Below are 15,210 nucleotides of genomic sequence, written 5' to 3'. Positions count from 1 at the left end.
ACATATATATATATATATATATATATGTGTGTGTGTGTGTGTACACAATTAAAAGGAGTACCATATTAAAATAATTTATTAGAAACAGGGACCAGCCCTAAAAAGATTACATGTTTTGGTTTTCTATTTTCAGAAGTAAAAGTTGAAGTCTGATCATTCCTTTAGCGACATCTTGACTTATAATACCCAGAATTTATAGAACATATATCCAGTACTCTATATCTTCTAAACCTGGACCAGCTTCTTTGTTTTGTTCAATTTCTGTAGTATCTAATATTTAATTCAAATTTCAACTTTACCTGTTTTATCAATTTAACATTACTCTAGTCTGTAACATGTTATGTACCTGCCACATGTTCTGCTGAGGCTGACTCATTTGCTTTATATTTTTCTATAGCATTTTTATGTACCTTTATCCCAAATTTCATGTTTTAAATTTTTGCACTTTTGTCAATGTAATAACATAGCATAACATAATATTTTGGGACAACATGGAACCTATTGGTCCGTCTTGGCTGTTTCATCCTCAAAACTAAATTAAAATGATTTAAGAATAATAATAATAATAAAAATTTAAACCCAGCCCTTTTCATTCAAATACTTATCAAGCCTTTTCTTTAATTCACTTAAATTTACTGCCTCTACAACATCTGAAGGCAACCCATTCCAAAGGCCATCCACCCTGTTAGAAAAATAAAACTGACTTAGATGAAGATGACTCCTACCTAGCCAAAATGTATATATGTGTGTGTCCCCTAGTCCTACTATTCTCATTTGTTAAATATAAAAAAAGATTATACGTCAACACTATCAATTCCTTTTACAATCATAAACACCTCAATCAGATCTCCCCTAGCTCTTCTTTTTTTCAAGAGAAAACAATTTGAGAGATTTCAGCCTCTAGTCATATAATAACCCCTCCATCCCAAGCACCATTCTAGTAACCACAGACACAAGGAATGTTATAAATTCCACATTTACCAAATTCTTCTACTCTATCTTTTATACCTGTTAGAAAATTATTTAGTTTACAATGTGGAGAGAATGTTACAATACATTCTATATATTTTTTAATTATGTTGCATATTCTTTTGATAAACCTTGAACATAAAACATAAAAATCTGCACAAATGATTGTGATTTAAAATCAGAGTTAATTTTCTTGAAACATGTAGCTAGAGACAGACATTATAAACTTCAAAGTATTGAAAGATTGTATAAGAAACATAATATTAAACTCAAAATATCACGTACAAAGTTAAAGGGAAAAGGTAAGGTTTATAACATGAGGGTTTGTTTGCCATATGCCAGATTAACAGTTGACAGAAATTGTTTATCTGGTACAGTGATATAAATATAGTTGTGCTTAGTGACTAATATCTCCCTCTTAAGAAAAAAAAAAGCAAAAAAGATGAGATATTTTTTATGCACTATCTGAATTTGTTTAATTCTTTTTAAAATAGACTTAGCTTGAGTTAGATCAAGTAATCTGGAATTGATCTCTGTTTAGTAGCTTTTGTAAAACATATTTTGCAGTGCTGTATTCAAACCAGACTTGAAGACTTTTGTAACACTGAATAAAATATTGGTCAGTCAGAAATCTAGTTTATAATTAGCCCATACAAGTTTCATCTGAAAGATGTCAAAATGAAAGTTGTCTAGCCAAAAATGTGTATCTTGTAAAGCATGGGGTAAAATAAAGAGTTAAATATTGGATCCAACTTTCACAAAAAAACAATTACATTGCTCTGTAGATCTCAGCATTGCTTATAGCAAGAAACTGCAAACTGGAGAAATTAAATTATTCCCAATATTCTGATCAGATTCAAATGCTTTTACTGGCATTCTTATTTTACATTAATTGGGGTTGCCATCTCTGTGAATTATTTATCTGTATTTGCCATGGTTTGCAATGCATGAGCTGAAGTTGAGAAAATATTTAATTTCATAATATATCATATTTTACTTAATATTTTGTGAATACCAATAAAACATGTATAGAAAACAGTAAAGAAGTTTTGTTTTACAAAAATAAATAGTGTGTGTCTATATATATATATATATATATATAATATACACATATAATTAATTGTTTTTAGATTTTAAAAATGTGGTAGTGATGCTTAATATTTTAGTGTGACCCTTTTTAAGTCTTAAGAGAAATCTTTTGCCTGTACTTAACATTTAATAAATATTTAATAATACTCTGTAGGTGATGTAGAAGACGTAGAACACCATTTGTTAGGAGGTGTTCCTAGCCCTTGGTTTCAGTTTATGTCTGAAAATGTTGATAGTATGATGGCATTTGAGGTAAGTGTAACAGTCATGTGAATAATTTATAACTCCACTGAACTGAATTATTTTAAGTCATGCTATAAGGATTGTATGCAAGCTCTTACACCATGCTAGGCTGCAAGTTTCTAGGTTTCTTGAGAGAATGTACTTTTGTGCCCAGAAAAGTAGATATCAATCTCACTGACATGACTGGGAAAGTAGGCTGGATATTTAAAAGTAACTTATAATGTAGTATAAAGTTATTTGCCACAACTTAAAATACATTGTATAAACCTCTTTTTTTTTTCTTGCTGAGCAAATTTTGAAATCTAATTTTTTTTTAAATTAATGCCTTTCAATTCTTTGCCAGAAACATTCATCCCTCTATGCACCAAAAATATAAATGTTTTCAAAGCATAGTAAGTATGCAGAGGGGAGCTCAAAGATGTGCATTTAACATTGGGATCTGATTTCTATTCAATTCTGTAGTAGCTCTCATATATAGCATTTACAACATAAGAGTGAATTTGACTGAAGCTGAAACATATGACTAAATTGGCATGGTCATTAACTTTCAAAATAGACTTGTGTTGTTGAGCATTGTTTTGTTTTTTGTAGATACAGCTGGTTGTCAGTAGCCAATAATCATGTACCATAATACATTTACATATTATAATAAAAGTATGGACCTTAATAAAGCAACATAACCAATATGTTCACTTCTCTATGTCTGTTTTAGTACTGGTTTAGATAATTAATGTTGTTTTTTTTATCCCAGACAAGGAACAGACATTTTTCAAAGTAATCTGAAAAACATGGAAACTTGTAAAAAAATTACACATTTACAAATTTAAATCATGAAATTAAGCTAATGAATAACATAAATAAATATATATATAAATGTATAATCATAATAAACATAAATTTATTTGGAAAGTTAACGACTATGACAAATGAGGTGTTTGGTTATCAAACGGATTATATAGGTACATGTACATAACAATAAAGGGTAACAAGGGATCTTTTGGTCCATCTAGGCCATCCTATTCACTAAATACTAAAAACTCAAGGCCATCCTTTATCAAACTTTCACTTAAACTCCCCTTACATTTACTGCATCTACCATATCTAAAAGCAAACCTTTCCAAAAGCCAACCACCCTATTACAAAAATATAGCTATCTTAACTGAAGATGATGATGGCTATCTTGCCAAAATTTATACTTGTATTACCTAGCCTTATCATTCTCAATATTAAATGCAAATACAAAAAAGATGATGCATCAAAATTATCAGTTCCCTAATCTGAAAAACCTCAATCAGATCCTCTCTAACTCATTTTTTTTTTCAAAAGAAAACAAGTTCATAGATCTTACCTTATCCTTGTTGACAATCTTTCCATCTCATGCATTCAAAGAAAAGAGCCATAATAACTTAATTTGGTCAGGGATGCTGCCAAGACATAATTGTGACTAACAATATATATATAAGTAAGTCACTAGGGCTGAATGCGTGTCTGGTTGGATTTGTGGGAAAAGAAAGCTGTGTAGTGAATGGTTTTACTTTAAATAGGGTAGGGGCTGGCTTGTTTGCTAGAACTATTACCTCTACTGTAAGGGCAGTTTTAAACTAGGATCAGACAGTGGAAAAGGCCAGAATAATGAAGAAAAAATATAATGTATAAAGGAGTATAGTTTTGGAAAAAGGTACAAAAGTAGTTTTAAAAGTAGGCTAAACTGTTATTCTTGTAATGCTAGAAGTATAAGAAATATATTGATGATTTTAGAGCACTGGTCAGAACAGAAGATTTTCATATAATGGGAATAATTGGAATGTTGCTAAATGTAGACAATTTTGATGACAGGAATGTTTGTGAAATACAGGTTTATAGGTTGTTTAATAGGGACAAATTACTAAAAAAAGAGGGGAGGAATAATTTTATATGTAAAAAGTAAGTTACAGCCTGTTAAAGTTGAGGATGCCACAACTAATAACAATGAGGTTGAATCTATTGGGATTGGTGTTGGTGTTTATAATGGGAAAAGGTTTTTTAGTTGGAAGTTGTTACAGACCACCGGATGGAGTTGATTAAATTAATGGGAAACTATACAGTGAGATAAAGAATTCAACTATTAATGAGGTTATAATTATAGGCAATTTTAATTTTAGGCATATATAAATTGGGAAGTGTTAAGAGTTAAATCATGAGAGGGGGACAGGTTTCTAGAAACTGTTCAGGATGTTTTTCTTCAACAATTGGTTATGGAACCTACTAAGAACAATGGCTATTTTAGGTTTATTGTTAACTTCCAACGTGGAAATGATTGACATATATATATATAGGTAGGTGGAACAACTGAGTGCAAGTGATCATTGCTTAATTAGATTTGATGTTTTGTTGCATATGGAGATAAGGAATAATGAGATTTTGGTTCCATATTTAAAAAATTATTTACTGCGAACTGAGCAACTGATTTAGTTGGAGATACTATTTTAGAATTGAATTTTTAAATATTCAAGATAGGCATGCTCCTTATAGACAATGAATGGTGGCTGCAAGTAAAAATCAGGTTGGCTCACAAAGGGTATGAAGAATAAAATTTAAGAAAAGCATCATAAATATAAAAAGTTTAAATTAAATACAATGATGAGATATTTGAAAGATTGTAGAAGATCAAGAGGGTTGGTCAAACTAGAAATTAGGAAATCAAAATGTATATGAGAAAAAGGATAGCTGCAAATGTAAAAATAGATAGTATTTTTCCAAAAACAACAATGGTAAGCAGAATTTTAAAGCAGGAGTAGGGCATTTGAGGGTTTATACAGGAAGGCTAATATCTAATATCTAGTATGTTTTGTGAGTTGTGTATTTATCACTTCTTAATCTATTTTTTCTCAGTTCTGCACCACTGAACTATACATTTTCATAAATCTTATGCATTGGGCATTTGATTTTTGTTGTTGTATTAGTCAGTAAATGTTACTGTAACTTGTACAACTTCATTTGCCAAGCTGAATTTAAATAGTATTCTTATTCAATTTCATATGATACAATCTTCACGGTTCTGTTTTTCTAGTACATAGATTGTTGTACACCTACTAATAAATAACTTTAAATAGCTAGTTATTTTGTTAGAGAAGTTTTTGGTGTCAGAGCTATATATTTTAATTTTAACCTGAAGCATACCCATATGTTAGTTTAGTAACTTCAGTTCATGAAAATAATCTAATTATAATATCTAAATTAAATTACTTTGTTTTCTTTGTACTAGTTAACCTCAAAAACAGTATTAAAATGATGTACATAAGCAAAAAGGACAAGTTACTTAATATCAAAAGGCTATGTTTTTATTTGATTTGATTACTACTTCGTTTTTTTCAATGGTATGGTTTTTATTGCAAATTTTTGTTTTCTAGGAGGTAGGAATGACAGTTTTGACTGACCTAAAGGTGGAAACAAGAGATTGTAGTAGATCACCTGTTGCTCTTCCAGTTTTGGGCTTTGATGGTCAGTGTCATCAAAAGTTTTAATAACATTGTAGTTGTTACCTATAATATTAAGGTTTTTACAATAATTACTATCCTTAGTTTATTGATTCTCAGGTTTTTACATATGTGTGAGCCAAATTCTTTACAGTAGGTGTCTATGACTTGTTGGTGATAAATTTTAACAATAAACAAACAGCACACAGTCCACTTGTTTTAAAATAATATATTAAAGTAAGTCAAATGTATATACAAATTTTGTTACACAGTTAATCACCACAGTTGTACCAGAGCTTTAAAAAATTGTCTCTTTTCATCAAAGTCCACACGGGTTTATTCAATTACTTTAGAATGCAGTTGACGAGACAAATTCTTCTTCTTTACTCTGTTCTTACAACACAAAAAAGCCACTATATGCTTTTTTATGGCTAAACTCACAAACACACAGTCTAGATTTACCTAACTTACTCAAACTACATTTTGTATGCATATTTATAGCCTAACTTAGGTATAGAACTTTCTACACACAAGATATTATGATGTAATAATACTCAATCAAAACAGAGAGAAAACTTAGAAGGTTCTAGTAACATGATACAATAACACAACAAGCACCAATTAACAACAATTGAAATACGTAATGTATGATTATTACACTGTTGCATAAAAACACCTATAATAAACTATTACTTCTAACAATAACTAAATTTAACACTTCCACCATACTTAAATGGAAACATTCATGCATATCTAACATTAAATATGAATGGTTTTATTAGTCACAATTCTGGATTAGCTAAATATCAAAATGAATTGTTTTAGTAAAAGTAATAAATTGGCAAAATTTACCTAGTTTGGTTCTATTAATTTATAGTTTGTTATTGAAAAATTGTATTGTGAATTCTTAATTGTAGAAATAAAAAATATGTGGTTTCTAATAGCCATGATGTGTGTACAGTGCATTTGTTCTAGCAACCATTTGTGCTAATTCCATTTGATTTGTATACAAAATGTAGTTATCATTTACTTTTAAAATTGAGAGTCTTATTAAAAGAATTTCAGGTAATCTCTCTGTTGAAAAATAGGAAGTGTAGGTTGGGTATGTGTAGCCATTTTTTATATTGTGTAACTGTGAAAAATGTGAAGATCTATGTTTTATACTGTTACATATTTAACCCTTTTTGGAACTAATATGTATCGCTATTCATACTATTTCATACAGTACTTGTAATACCTTTCTCTCATCTTATAGAAGCAAGCTTGTTATTTTGCAAAATGTGAATTCAGAATTTTATAGGTATAAGTTAGTATGTATGTTTTTTATGTCTGGAATTTGGACAGTGTTTAGTAGCATGTTTGTATAACTGTTTTGATTTTTCTATTAAATTTTAAAACCAAGTAAACTTTAAATACTTCTTTTATTTACTCTTCATTTACAATTGCTTACAATTGTATTAAGCTACATGAAATTTACTGCTAATTCATGATGTAAAAAGATTTCATAATAATTGCCTAGGTTGTGTTTATTTAAGGTTTACTTGTTATTTACCTGTTAATTTTCATAACCTAAAAATATCTGGTTTATGTTTGTAGATTTTTCATGCCTCTTAACAAGAATTTTCAAGATAATTTACTAATAAGACAATTTTAATATAATGCCAGTCTGTAAGCTGATTTGCAATGTCACTTCATATTTCAGTGTATAATGCTGAATCTGGAGAAAGGTAACTTATTGTAGAATAACATAAGCAAAGAAACAGTAGAATAAGCCTTCAGTTAATTTTATCATTTCATTCCTAACAGACTCAATACAGTTTCTAACATGAAGATTGTGTTATTAGAATTTCATCTTTTTTTCTTTTTGTTATATTAAACGGCTAGAAAAGTTATTTGCTTGCTACCTTATCTTATATGGCAAGGCAGATGAAACTAAGAATCAGTTTATGCCAAGCACATAGTAGAAGATACTTTAACCCTATCACTACAGGTATCCTTTACTGCACCATGACACAAGGTTTTAGTGTCTTACATTCAAAATTTTATTAAACTACTTTTTGTTTATGTTATACCAATTAGAATAGCATAAGATTTTAGCTAATAATCTATATTTTAATAGTATATAAGTTTTCAGTTCTTAATTCTACAAGGCAATATAAAAAAAATCCTGGATTTCCCCTTGTGTGACCTGTGACCCATGCTACACATTTCCTTTTAGCATGTAATCTTTCCTATTTTATCTACCAACCCTCGAAAAAGTACGAAATTAGATGTAAATTACTCTCTATAACATTGTCATTGCTCAAACAAACCATAATTTTTATAGTCCTCAATTTTGTTTGGTTACAGAGCTATCATTTGGAAAATCAGACCCCTCCTGCCACACCTACCACTCACATCCTCTTTCAGAATTCTTTAATAGTTCTCTCTTACATTTAATTATATATTATCTATAACCAATAGAAAGTCAAGGTTTAACTTTATCAAATGATGTATTCTATAACGTTATGTTCTGAATGGTTAAATGTAAATTTCACTCAGAGTACCAACATCATTCACGTAAGAAAGTTAATGACTATCTTGGCTGAATTTGTAACAACCCTTGTCACATAGTTAGAAAGCCAGAAAAATTTTGAGACGTAAAGGGATTTGTCTACTTTTTGCATGTTATTTGTCTATATTCTTTGGTGCATTATTTAATTAAATAAAAATTATTAAGTGCATTACTATCATTAGTATAAAAAATTAGGGTTAACTCTCTTCAACAATTGACAGCCAGAAAAAAAGATTAGTTAAGTATTTTATTTCTTGTTTTTCATGTTTATTCTTTGTCTCATTATAAAAGTAACTAAAATGTAAAATGGGGATCCTTTTAGGTTAGTTAAGATTAGATTAGGTAGAATTAATAATAATAATATTATAATAAAAAATGTTTCATGAGGCACACACATGAGCAACTCATAGTAGCTTGTGGGTAATGTAATTCGTTGGCGTAACGTGAGCTGCACGTTTCCCAAGTGATTTACAACCTGTAATGGCGTGGATAGTAGTTACACGGTTCAAGGGGCGATAAAACAATAAAATTTAATTGTAAATAGATGTATACTGTTACGAACTTAGAGCTACTTAGGATAAATGAATGTAGTTTCATGTTACAATTTGAAGTCATTCTAGAAAGAAAAAAAGGGTAATTTAGGGTAATAAAGTTTTACTGGAAAAAAAACCTTTGAAATGCATTTAGGAGGTTTAAGGATTACAGAAAAGAAATTTGAAATTTTTGAGATGAGGAAAAGTTTGTATTTTAACATAAATTACTTTGCACATGGAATATTCAAAACAAATACTCAATATATTCTTGGACAAATCTTTATTTTAGTTTGTTAAAAATACTTCACTAAAAAATGATTTTTTTTTGTATGTGAAAGACTGCTAAATTTTGTGAAGATATGCACACTATATTGAAAGTTAAAAGTATTAAATCTATAAAGACTAAACGAGTACAAAGAAGTCACGTGGTCAGTCAATTTTATCGAGCTAGTGTTCATTTATAGGCTTAGTCATTTTGAAGGACCTTGCAACTACCATGTTAGCATAAAACTATACATATGATAACTTTTAATGTAGTTGGTATATCATTACAAAATTTGGGAATCTTTTAGTAAACATTACAAATGGTTTGTGCATAGAAAAAAAAAAGTTTAAGCATATATTTTTACTAAATATTTGTCTGTGAATTTAATGTGTCATACATTTTTTATTTTGACAAGAATATTATGCTAGTTATAGACACTGTATTCAACTTTGTACATTCCAAAGTTTCAATGAGGTGCTGTGTTGGGTACTAGCATTAGAATAGATCAGTGTTGTCTAACAAAATATTGTCAGGTAACTGCTTCACATTGATCAATACACAATTAAAAGGAAACTAACATTACTTGTTAGTGGTTATTCCTAAATTGTTTTTAACATGACAGTCTTGTTCAACCAATTAATATTACATGGAAAATTAAAAAAAAGAGGATATTGCTGTCATTCAGATTTGATGGGCACCATCATGCTGACAGCCAAAGATGCCTGTACAATTTGTTTTACAAGAGCTTATTAAAGTCCCTATCAAGCCTTTCAAGATGCCTACTATTTTTGGACCCACTACTGGTCCTTTTATTCTTAACAAGAACTAAATACTATCTGTATAACTTGTCACTGGTCATTAGGCTACAAGGTCTGCCACAGTTCAGTAGCATGCTGAGAGTGCATCTCCGTACAATTTATTTAATACAAATTAACTTTTGTCCAATTTTATAAACAAAGAATTAAAATACACTGTCTAGACTGTTTGGGAGGTGGGAGTGTTTATAACCATTGTCCATATTTCAAATTTGAAGGACTGACTCTGCTGGATTATGTTCTTCATTAAGATTAATTGTCATACGTCTTTTTATGGTACATGTCCTGAAAATATATTTATTTGGTGTTACAACCAATTAACAATCCTGAGAAAATAAAACCAAATAGTAAAATGTTATATGCATATTCATTTTGTTTTTAGAGGCTAGTTTGGACAAAATCATTACCATTTCCGCAGTTTCATACCTGTTATCTCTCCAAACACGGGGTCAGTCAATTTGACCTAGTCATGTGACCTTTTTTTACTCATTTAAAGTTGATATAAATTTAATACTTATAACTCTCTATGTAACTTCTGTATATCTTCACGAAATTTGGCAGTTTTCAGTTGATATTAAGAGTCTTTCACATACAAAAAGTCGTATTTCTTAGTGAAGTATTTGTAATACAATAAAGATTTGCCCATGAATATATTAAGTATCTGTTTTGAATAGTCTGTGTGCAAAGTAATTTTCATGTTAAAATTAAAAATGCTTTTTGTCATCTCAAAAATCTCAGATTTCCTTTGTGTAATCCCTAAAACCTCCTAAATCCATTTCAAACGTTTTTTTTCACTAAATTCTTATAGTTTGTTATTTTCTCTACCCTATTTCAAAACGGGATTGGTCAATTTGACCGACCTCGTAACCATATACATCTATTTATAATTGAATTTTATTGTTTTATTCCCCTTGGAATCATGTCTAACTGCTTTCCTCGCCATTATAAGTTGTAAATCACTCGGGGAACGTGCAGCTCATATCACGCTATCGAATTACATTATCCACGAGCTGCTTGCTATTATTTGCAAGTATAACTGAGTTAACCTTTGAGAAGTTGGGTAGTACACTCATTAACAAAAGTAAGTTATGAAGGTAATGCTAAATCTTGATATTGAATGAAATAATGAGACTAGAGGCTCAACACATTTTTATCATGAAGTAATACTGACTTCTCTGACATTGAAAAAAAGACTAGACACAAATGTTCAAAAACACAATGAAACGATTTTTATTTGTACAAACACAATCAAAATGTGTGTGTAGGGTGAAGGGCAGTGCATTTACTGTAGTTAACTCTAAACTCTCTTGAAAACTTGTAAAAATGTTTAATAAGAATTAGTTAACATTACAGATTAAATGTTACGAGAATGTTACTATTTACAGAGAAAGTATTTAGACTTCACATACCGAACTGAAAGCTTGAGCTTAAGAGAGTTCACTAAGACATCACATTCTTACATACCAGATTCTATAATACTGTAATTGTAAAGTAAGGAAGGCTGTAACCTTGAAATATCACTTGACCTATGATTGTCAGACACAGTTATTTACCTTGTACAACATGCAGCATTTCAGCCATACCCCCCCATGGGTAGAATGGATGTGAACTACAAAGAAAGACATGAACAAAGGTAGCTGGAATGAAATCAGCATAATTACTTTCTTGAACATGTGTTTCAAGAAATTACACTGCACAATCGCAGAATAATACTATATAAATATAGGAAAGTAGAAACTCGTAATATGTTTACATACCACACATTCACATAGGGCAATGTAGTGTACAAAGTATGGTGTTTGTGGATAACTAGACTGTGTTTTTCAGAAATAATTTATATGAACTAATTCCAATGTCAACTAGGAGCAACAACTGTGTCTTTACACTAGATGTGGCTGTCATGAGAAACACATATTGCTGTGCTTCAAGATAACATGGCAGAAATTTAATATTGTATTCTTCCCTTTGACTGACATTGCTTGTCAAGAGATTTTTAATATTTTCTTTATTAATTGATGTGAAGTTGCTTGAGGCAGTGGTAATTATTGTCATTGGGAACTTTAGGGAAATTAATCATGTCATTACTTTTTGTTACAGTATTGCAGTTTATGACTTGGGTGGTGGTACATTTGATGTTTCCATTTTGGAAATCCAGAAAGGAGTGTTTGAAGTTAAGTCTACAAATGGAGATACATTCCTTGGGGGAGAAGACTTTGACAATGCTTTGGTGAATTTCCTAGTCCAAGAATTTAAAAAAGATGTAAGTAAAATATCCAATTTGATATTCTTTTCTTAATAGTTAGACAAATAATTGGAAAATACAGCTATAGCTTCTGGTGTAACTATTAGATGTAAGCATAAATTGGTGCAGGAAAAAATAATCTGGAATCTTAAGGATAAATGGTATTGCCAAATTTTGATGGTTTAACTAACCCTCTTGCTGCAGAAGGTCAAAGGGTGAATGTCACGTTGTTCTTGAGAGCTATTTTCAAAACGTAAGTAGATAACTTTATTATCATTATATGCCAATAAATTTGCCACCACAATGTAGTTTATAATTTAAATTTTAACATTATAAATGTTTTAACTTTTTAATTCAAAAGAAAGTATTTTAAAAAATGCTAAATATGCTTTTGTGTGTATCATATGGCATATCTTCTTGACTTGTTTCTCAGTTTATGTTATTACAACTACCAAAAAAAAATGTATAGTGGTCAAAGAATTAGAAATTCAAACTTCATACATTGACAAGCTAGAATGTAAAATAAGAACCTTCCATCTTCTTGATTTGCTGAGTTATTGATATATTTTGCAAACCTACCAGGGTAGCTTGGCAAACTACTACATTCTTTTGAAACCTCTTATGTACTCATGCCTGCTTGTCTTAAGTATATAATTATAACAAAAAGAAAGATCTCATTTCAAATTATCTAAACATGACAATTATTTGTAACTGACTTGAAGAGGAAACTTGTAATTTTTCTGGAAATGAAGTCTGTTGACTATGTCATGGCTCTGAACAGAAATGAGATTTTTTTAACCCACATATAGCTTAGTTAGAAAGCCAGATAAATTACAGTGGTTTTATGTGTACCAGTATGGTTTTCTAAAATGTGTCTTTGAAATCTACAAAAACAAGTTTGTCTTCTCCCTCTACTTAAGGCAAGGCTTAGCAAGTGCGACATGTGAATAGAAATCACGTTTGTAACTTCGTAACTATAAGGAATCATTGTTTTACTATATATTTTTGTATTCATTGCATTATGTTTAAAGAAAAATAAGCATTTATGAGTAAATAGTAATGATGTATACATGTTGATAAGCACTTACACCTATATCACTAAATTCCGACCACTCTGGAAGTATAACTAACATCCAAATGTGTACTAAGTTTAATGGATCTGTCCAGATTTCCACTCTGGGAGTATAACTAACATCCAAATGTGTACTAAGTTTAATGGATCTGTCCAGATTTCCACTCTGGAAGTATAACTAACATCCAAATGTTTACTAAGTTTAATGGATCTGTCCAGATTTCCACTCTGGGAGTATAACTAACATCCAAATGTGTACTAAGTTTAATGGATCTGTCCAGATTTTGTACAGAGCTATATCATAAAAAAAGTTTTGCTCTTTTATTACTTCAGGCAATTCTCATTGCAACCAGTGTACTGTAAACAAGCCAATTCTCTCCACTGTTTTCTCAGAGCTGGGATTATGATAAATTATGTAAGAAATGTCTGCTTATTGTATTGCATGTGCTTCTTTGCTATTAACAGTGTTGTATCACAGTGTTATGTAAACAGTCTAATGGGAGGAGTGGTGATTCATTGCTTTATGTTCAGCATGTTCCTGCTTCAGCTGCTAACATTAAAATAAACATAGGAAACAGATGTGAAAAGGCTAGAAATAGAAACTCTCAGGAGGAGTACTTTGGAACTTCATGGTTGATACTAAAAGAGATATAACAGTAATACTCATTTTGCATTTTTCAACTTTTTTTCAGTATATTTTAATTTGTCAGAATCAAGTATACTGTTAGGGTAGAGAAATAGCATAAAATATAAAGTTTTAGAGAAAAAAACGTTTAATATATATTTAGGAAGTTTAGAGATTATGCAAAAGAAATTTGATAATTTTCAGATGAAGGAAAGTATTTTTAATCTTAGATTGAAATAACTTTGCACTCAGAGCAGTCAACAGTCTGACTCCACATGTTCACAGACAAGCATTTGGTAAAAATACTTAATTATATAATTCTTGTAATGTTTACTAAAAGCTTAAAACATTTCACAAAACATTAAAAGTTATAGTATGAAAACTGATGGATACTTGTGGGATCGTGAGGTTGGTGTAATCTATTGAGTCTGTAACAAGATGATTAATGGCTTATCTGTATAAAGCTTTTTCCTGTGTAGTTTGTATGATGGGGTATGTCAATAGGTAAGATGTATAGTGGTCTGACCATTTTTAGTAATGATTTTGTTTTTTTCAATTGAACAAGCAATATTGATTGTAGATTTTGAATAATATTTAAAGAACTGAATATTTTTTATCGGTACAAAACTATAAGTGTCTTTTATATATAATTTCCAGCAAGGTGTTGATGTATCAAAGGATAATATGGCAATGCAGAGACTAAAGGAAGCTGCAGAGAAAGCCAAGATTGAACTTTCTTCTTCTGTTCAGGTATTGCATTGTTTCATCTAATTAGCATTATTTAGAACTTGGATGTTATTTTGCATCTTACTCTTTTCATTGTGTTTAACCAATCGCCACGGGTATCCTTTATTGTGCATGACACAAGGTTTTATTGTCATACATTCAAAAATTTATTAAGCTACTTTTTGTTTATGTTATGCCAATTAGAATAGTATAAAATCTTAGCTAATAATCCATATTTTAATAGTATTCAAGTTTTCCTGAATTTCCACTAGTGTGACCCACGTGACACATTTTCTCTTAGCTTGTCATCTTCTCTATTTTATCCACCACCTCTCAAAAAAAGTACGAAATTAAACGTAAATTACTCTCTATAAAATCGTCATTGCTCAGACAAACCGTAATTTTTATAGTCTTCAATTGTGTTTGGTTACAGAGCTATCAATTAGAAAATCAGACCACTCCTTCCACGCCTACTTGTCAAATCCTCTCTTTCAGAATTTGTTAATAGTTCACTCTTACGTTTTATTATATATTACTTATAACCAATAGAAAGTCAAGGTTTTCATCTATGAAATGACGTATAACGTTATGTTCTGTCGCATAGTTAGAAAGCCAGAAAAAT

General features: G+C 30.1%; 1 pseudogene; it reads left to right on the top strand.

Annotated features, from left to right (window-relative positions):
- LOC106465385 overlaps positions 1–15,210 on the top strand; it is a 163,917-nt pseudogene that overhangs the window by 76,924 nt on the left and 71,783 nt on the right.

The sequence above is a fragment of the Limulus polyphemus genome, unplaced genomic scaffold, assembly GCF_000517525.1.
Source record: "Limulus polyphemus unplaced genomic scaffold, Limulus_polyphemus-2.1.2 Scaffold1927, whole genome shotgun sequence".
NCBI classification, from domain to species: domain Eukaryota; kingdom Metazoa; phylum Arthropoda; class Merostomata; order Xiphosura; family Limulidae; genus Limulus; species Limulus polyphemus.
This window is presented reverse-complemented; position numbering and strand designations above follow the sequence as displayed.